The sequence below is a fragment of the Clarias gariepinus genome, chromosome 14 (assembly GCF_024256425.1).
Source record: "Clarias gariepinus isolate MV-2021 ecotype Netherlands chromosome 14, CGAR_prim_01v2, whole genome shotgun sequence".
Lineage (NCBI taxonomy): Eukaryota > Metazoa > Chordata > Actinopteri > Siluriformes > Clariidae > Clarias > Clarias gariepinus.
Window position 1 is genome coordinate 8,996,577 of NC_071113.1, and position 7,109 is coordinate 9,003,685.

The following is a 7,109-nucleotide window of genomic DNA, read 5'->3' on the forward strand; positions in this document are numbered from 1 at the left end:
TTACTAAACATACTCTCACCCAGGCTGTGGTATTTATCTCTGGGGTATTTATCTCCACTGTCAAAAACACCAGGCTGTTTTATTTAAAGACGAACAAATGCATGATGTTCCCAAAGTTAATGAGGTATTGTGCTAAATAATTGTGATCTCAGTACTGACCAAAATATTAATTATTATGATTTTTCTATAATTAAGCAGCCCTGGAATAGAGTTGTAAATATGTATAGTATGGTATGGTATAAAATAGTATGGTATAGTATGGGACAGTATGGTATAGACCAGTATAGTATAATATGCTATGGTATTTTATGATTGGTATAGTATATACTTACTGTACTTACTTATTTATCGCCTATACTGCTTTATCATATGTATAGGGTCACGGGGGGCCTGGAGCCTATCCCAGGAAACAGGGTACACCATGGATGGGGTGCCAATCCATTGCAGGGCACATACACAAACATAAATACACTTACGCACTCATTCAAACACTACAGGCAATTTGGGAATAACCAATTAACATAATCTGCATGTTTTTGGAGTGTGGGAGGAAACCCGAGTGCCTCACAGACAGTGCCTCTTAGACTTATACAGTCTAATATTTATCAGATATAGTATAGTATGGTTTGGTTTGACATGTTATAGTATGTACTGTATGGTATGATGTAGTGGAGCATGTCCTAGTATTGTATGACTTGGTACTGTGTAGAATGGTACTGTATAAAAATGATTCTCGGCCCTGGTCCTAAAGGACACCCTGTCCTGCATTGTCCTCTCAGTGTCTCAGCACACCTGATTTAACTGATGAGTTAATTAACAGATTTTTTTGGTTGTAATAGGTGTGACAGAGCAATAAAAGCACTAAAATCTGCTGGACAGAGGGTATAATATAGTATTCTGTATATTATAGTATGCTATGTTATAATATTTATTAGTTATAGTATAGTATACTTTGGTATGGCATGGTATGGTATAGAGTAGTATAGTAAAATGTGGTATAATATAGTATGTCCTGATATGGTATGAATTGGTGCTGTATAGAATGGTACTGTACAGCAGTGGTTCCTAACCCTGGTCATGGAGGACCCCCCCTACATTGTCCTCTCAGTACCTGATTTAACTAATGTTAAATCAATTAACAGTTAGTATATATAATGTTTTGTTGTATCACATCGTATTGTATAGTATGCCATGATATGGCATGGTAGGGTATAGAGTTGTATGGTATAATATTTATCAGTTATAGTTATAGTATTGTGTGGTTTGGTACAGTAGTAAAGTATAATGTGGTATGGTATGGTATGAGTTGGTACTGTATAGAAAGGTACTACATACAGTAGCGGTGGCTCTCGACCCTGATTAAGGATTACCCCCTGTCCTGCATTGTCCTCTCAGTACCTGATTTAACTAATGAAGTAATAAACATCAGTTATCAGTTACAGTATAGTATAGTATAGTATAGTATAGTATAGTATAGTATAGTAAAGAGTAGTATAGTATAATGTGATATAATATAGTATGTCCTGGTATTGTATGAGTTGGTACTGTATATTATGGTACTGTATAGTGATGGTTCTCGACCCTGGTCCTGGACGACGTCCTGTTCTGTATTTTCCCTCTCAGTACCTGATTAAACTAATGAAGTAATTACAGACTTCTTTACAGATGTTTTTTTTTCCAAGTTGTAATGGGTGTGACAGAGCAAATAAAACACTAAAATATGGATGAGAATTAGGGTTGAGAATCACTGCAGTGTGGTATAGGATAGGATAGGATACTGTAGTACACCACAGTAGGAACAAAGTTCCGAATAAATAAGCATGTTTAAAAACAATCCTCAGACGAGCAACGCTTTAAAGTGCAAGCAGGTGGTTTATCAGGGTTTATTTTCCTGAAGATTAATCTTCTTTCCTGTAAGCCTTTCCCGCCACGCTCCAGGAAAACCAAACGATGAAATAAATAAGGTTCCGAAGCTACAGTGAGCAACACCGCAACTCCATTCATGTCCAAACCAGCGACACTCTCAATGCGCACTTTCATCTCAATCAATACTACTTTTACACTGTAGTGAGGCAACAGATTGGCGGAGGATGTTCGAGCTAATTAGATGAACTGATGCACACTGTAATCTCCTACAGATCACTCGTGTGTGCAAGCAAACTCAGCATACACAGAGCTAATATATATATATATGCATTAATGATGTAAGATGTTAGAAAAGTAAATAGGATAGGTTATGGTGTAAAATAGAGGTTTTGCGCTTTCGGGTATGATGGAAGATGTTAGGTCCATGCAATACATCACAATACAATACAGGCAGCGATTTTTAATCCAGCATAGAGGGACTAGACAGAATTATTACAACAACAAAAAATAGAGAGAGAGAGAGAGAGAGAGAAGGAGCTTGGGTTCATGATCCGATCCAAGCATTATGATGTCAGGCGCGAACGTGTGCCAAGTCCGCCTGGCACAAAATATCTCTCTCACTTTATTAATAAAGAGATGAGTTAATAAATGATGTGCACATGAAAAAGTCTTACCATGCTAGTTTGGAAAGGCAGGTAGTCCCCCCTCAGACTCGGCGTGAAAGTGCCTGAGAAGCGAGCACATCCTGTAGAGATGTAGAAACGTTCCTCTGCCACACACTAGCGCCCTCTGCGCGCGTGTGCGTATATGTGTGCGTGTGCCCGCGCGCGCGCGTGTGTATTTGCGCGTGTGTTACTCCCATAGGCGGATTTAAACGCTTAAACTCTCCAGCTAAATTAAGTCCATCGGAAAGGGGGGGAAAAAAGTGTTGTCCAAATGTTCTATTCTACCTCCACGGCCGCTGGCAACAATTTTCCGAAATGACCCTTAAATCCCCACGACACGAGAGTAATCGCATTACGCATGAGACACACACACACACACACACACACACAAACAGGTACGTGTGCCGGTGTGTGCGCCTCTGCGCGCGCGCGTGTATGTGTGTGTGTGTGATTGTGTGTGTGGAGCTCTGATCAAGACACTGAGCTGTCCAGTTCTGAACGCGCCTGCGGTTTGTTCCAGGTGAACGTGCGCATGAGATCACGGACCAATCAGCAGAGTCGGAGTCACCAGAAATTTGCATAGCAAATAGTCACGTGACCTGGGTATCTCCTTACAGCAGGGTTTTTCACAAACAGTTAAAGCCAGTCCAATATACCGGTTAAATATACGACTGGAAATGATTTTCAACTTGTACAATCAATATATTTGGGTTTTGAGTTTTTTTCCTTTATAGTTACAGCTAATATAGCTTCCCTGGTCCTTCCAATGCTAGAATATTTCTCATTAGATCCAGGTTGGTATTGGTAGTGCAACAAAAAATGTCTCACCTAGGTGAAAAAGTAAATTTTCAGATAGGATCATATCATGTTTAATGCTTCTTATCTCCAGATCTATGCTTCTGGTTATTTTATTTTTTTTGTAAATACGCATACACATTTATATTTTTATCAGATAGAAGAAAAAAAACACATTTGCTAAATACAATTTCATGCAGTATATATATTTGCTAATATACAATTTTATCAAATTTCTTTGATGTAGTGCCTATAACTTTTTTGAATTTAAATCTTTCAATAATCTTAACTGTCATTCAGATGAAACTTTTAGATTTCACACGAAAAAGATATAAACCTGAAAAAGTGTATATTTCTAAAATAAAAAAAACCTGTTAGGATATTGCAACACGAATTTACCATGATTACGGACACTACAGATTTTTTTCTTATTTTGCTTTTACCAAAACACAGAATGCTTTAATTTAAGCAACAGTTTTTGTGAAGCTTACAGTACATAAATTTTAGTATCAATACTAAATATATGTACAAATAAATGCATAATTTTAATTTAAAATGATTATTGTTTAAAGCAAGACAGTGTAATTCTAAAAAATATAAAACCATCTCCCCAAAACACATTTTCTGTATTATATATATAACATAGAAAGTATAATCGGCACCAATACTGTATTTTGGCTGATTAATTATAGGCATATGTCTTTTTTAATTATTGAGGTCTGGATTCAATACATTAAATTCAAGCAACCTGTCAAGTAGACTAATAGCTAACTGCTTTATCTGGTTTGCTCTAACTGTAATTAAAGTAAATAAAAAATTACAAACACAATGACTTCCCCTCAGAGACTCCCAAGCCCTAATTTAAAAACCATTGGTTTACTGTATAAGTTCCAATATACTGTATGCATGTAGGATCATGCTATAAAATAAGGCAAGGGAAAAGTGGGAATTATGTTAAAACTAGGTAAGCTTATGTACCAGTACTTAATACAAACAAGTGTCAATCTAATACATTAAAAATGCTCATTTAAAATGCTTCCATATCACGTGATACTCTGTGTGCTATGCTGGTGGCAGCTGGTGGGTATAAAATAGAACAAGCACAGGTGTCTGCTATTTGAAGTACTGTATATCTATGTGTGAGCTGTTTCGTCTGTTTCTTCTGTTTGTCTGGCATCCTGTTCAATTCTCAGTTACTTACTCACTCACTCATCATACTGTATACTGCTTCATCCTGTATACAGGGTCACAAGGGAGACTTAGACTTATCCCAGGAGACTTAGGGCAGGAGGCAGGGTACACCCTGGATGGGATCCATCCATCCATCCATCCATCCATCCATCGATAGATAGATAGATAGATAGATAGATAGATAGATAGATAGATAGATAGATAGATAGATAGATAGATAGAAGCACAATGGTCATGCTTACCTTCTCTGTATCATACCAGTTTTAGCAAATACCTAAGATGTTTGATTTAAATGCATTAAAAATAGGTTTTCCACAATTCCTGATATTTACTCCTGTCTCAGATCAGTTAGGATAACTCCAGTATTGTCCCTAAGCCATCTTGATAAAACTTTGAAAGTATGCTTGGGGTCCTTGTCCATTTGGAAGACCCACTTGCATCCATGACTTCCTTGCTGATGTCTTGAGATGTTACTACAATATATACACATAATCTTCCCCCTTCGTGAAGGCATTCATATTGTGAAGTGCACCAGTCTTTCCAGGAGCAAAGCACCCCCACAACATGATGCTGCAATGGTTGAGATGATGTCGTTTGGCTTTCAAGCCTCTCCCTTTTTCCTCCAGACAACAATTTTTGTTTCATCCCACCAGAGGAAATTTTTTTCAGAAAGTAAGATTTTTGTCCCCATCAGCAGCTGTGAACCATATTCAGGTTGTTGGCCTATTTGAAGCCGTGGTTTGTCTCTCATGACCTAAAAGGCTGAGCAGCCATAAGTATATAGACTTTCTTGTACATGTTTTTCCATTGTCCTTAGGATTTTTTATTTTTTTTGCACTTTTTGTACCAAAGGATGTGTCTCATCCCAGGTCAGTATGATGTCAATGTGGTCCCAAGGTGTTTATAGTTTTACAGTATTGGTTGTAGGGATAATAGTCATTTCTTTGGGCAATTGGAAATTGTTCCCTGTGATAAACAGGAGTTCCAAAATGTTTTATTTATTTATTTATTTATATATTTTTTTATTGTCTTGGCTAATTACGCTTGATCTTCCCAAGATGTCAAACAAAGGATCACTAAGTGTAATGGTAGGCCTTAAAATACATCCCCAGATACAGTCCAACTGACTCAAATGATGTCTATTAGCATATCGGAAGCTTCTAATGCCATAAACAAATTTCCAAATGTTTAAAAGCACGACCAAATATATGTAAACCTGGAATTGTAATATACTGAATTATAAGTTAAACAATCCATTTGTTGAAAACAATTGTTGAAAAAATTACTTGTCATGCATGAAGCAGATGTTCTAACTGTTAACTTAAACTATTGTTTGTTAGTAGCTTTCACAGGTGAATTTGGTCGAGCTTGAGGTAACTTACAGCCTTTGTTTTATTGCAATCTGCCCACGGGAAGAGAAGATATGCTAATTTGAAATTTAAAGGAAAAAACGGTCTCATATCATAAAAAACTGACCTTGAAAATCATCTCAAAATTTAACAGATGGCGCTGTACATTTTTTACATGGTTATGAGTGAGCAATTGAAATCCTCTTAATAAACGCAATCTTATACCTTCATTTAGCACACTCCACAGTAACATGTAAAAATTTTAGTTCACTCCAACAGATGCCGTTGGACGTTTTTTTTTTTAAACGCTTATGAGTGTGTAATTAAATTCCACATGAACAAAGTTACGGGAACTTCAAGTAGACCTACAGTATAAAACAACCAAAAATAAATTAGTATGATACAATTTCATGCTACTGGTTATGTAAAACTAAGGTTTGTGATTAGTCTACTGACAGCCCAGAGCCACTGTGACTTAGACTTTTCATTTTCCCATACAATCTGGTTGAATTTATAAAGCCTAAAAGGCCTGTAGCTTTACGTGGAATTTTAGCTTACCAGTTTTTGATAATAACTCTAAATGTTCTCATTTTTTCCTTTGTCCTTAATAAGAAATTCCTCAAATTAAAATAATATAATTAGTAGTTGTTTTGGTCGAAAAAGAGTGCTATAGTGTCATTTAGCTCAGATACACTACTAGTGTACATAAAGTGCTTATATTTCTTATAACGTTTTAATGTGTGTGTTACTTCACTGGGTTTTCCCCATAGGAAAAAAAATACTATAATTTACTATACTAATTAATAAAGCATGTTATAAGGCAAAGCGACCATCTAGACAGCACAAGCAAATGGTTTACTATTTTCAAAACTTCTAATTAGATGGAGAGAAGCCATCTGGGCAGGACCCAAAATGATTTATCAAAAGATTGTTGTCTAATCTTTTCTCCCATTAAATCACAGCAAACATAAAGCCAAGATTCATGGGAGTTTTGCAGGTGGTTTGTCAGGGGCTTCAAATAAGATTTTTACACAGGCTACGCTGTCCATCGTAAACAGTCATATTTGATCATCTGTGTCACTGAAATATTGAGTTTTGGCAATTTCAGAGTGAAGAATAATTTAGACAGAATACATTTAATATAGCAACCCTGCATTTTTTTTTTTATTATTCAGAAAGGCTGGGCTTCTCATGTCAACTTTAATCAATAATTTCTGGTATGTAGTGTATGTTGTTACACCAA

At 36.3% G+C, this 7,109-nt stretch overlaps 1 protein-coding gene across 1 annotated transcript in view; it reads right to left on the reverse strand.

Annotated features, from left to right (window-relative positions):
* pcdh15b (protocadherin-related 15b) overlaps window positions 1-2,624 on the reverse strand; it is a 244,070-nt gene extending 241,446 nt beyond the window's left edge. Inside the window, exon 1 of the mRNA XM_053511130.1 lies at window positions 2,541-2,624. The gene's annotated coding sequence lies outside the window, so the exon portion shown is untranslated. The remainder of the gene's footprint in view (window positions 1-2,540) is intronic.
* Window positions 2,625-7,109: the final 4,485 nt, after the last annotated feature.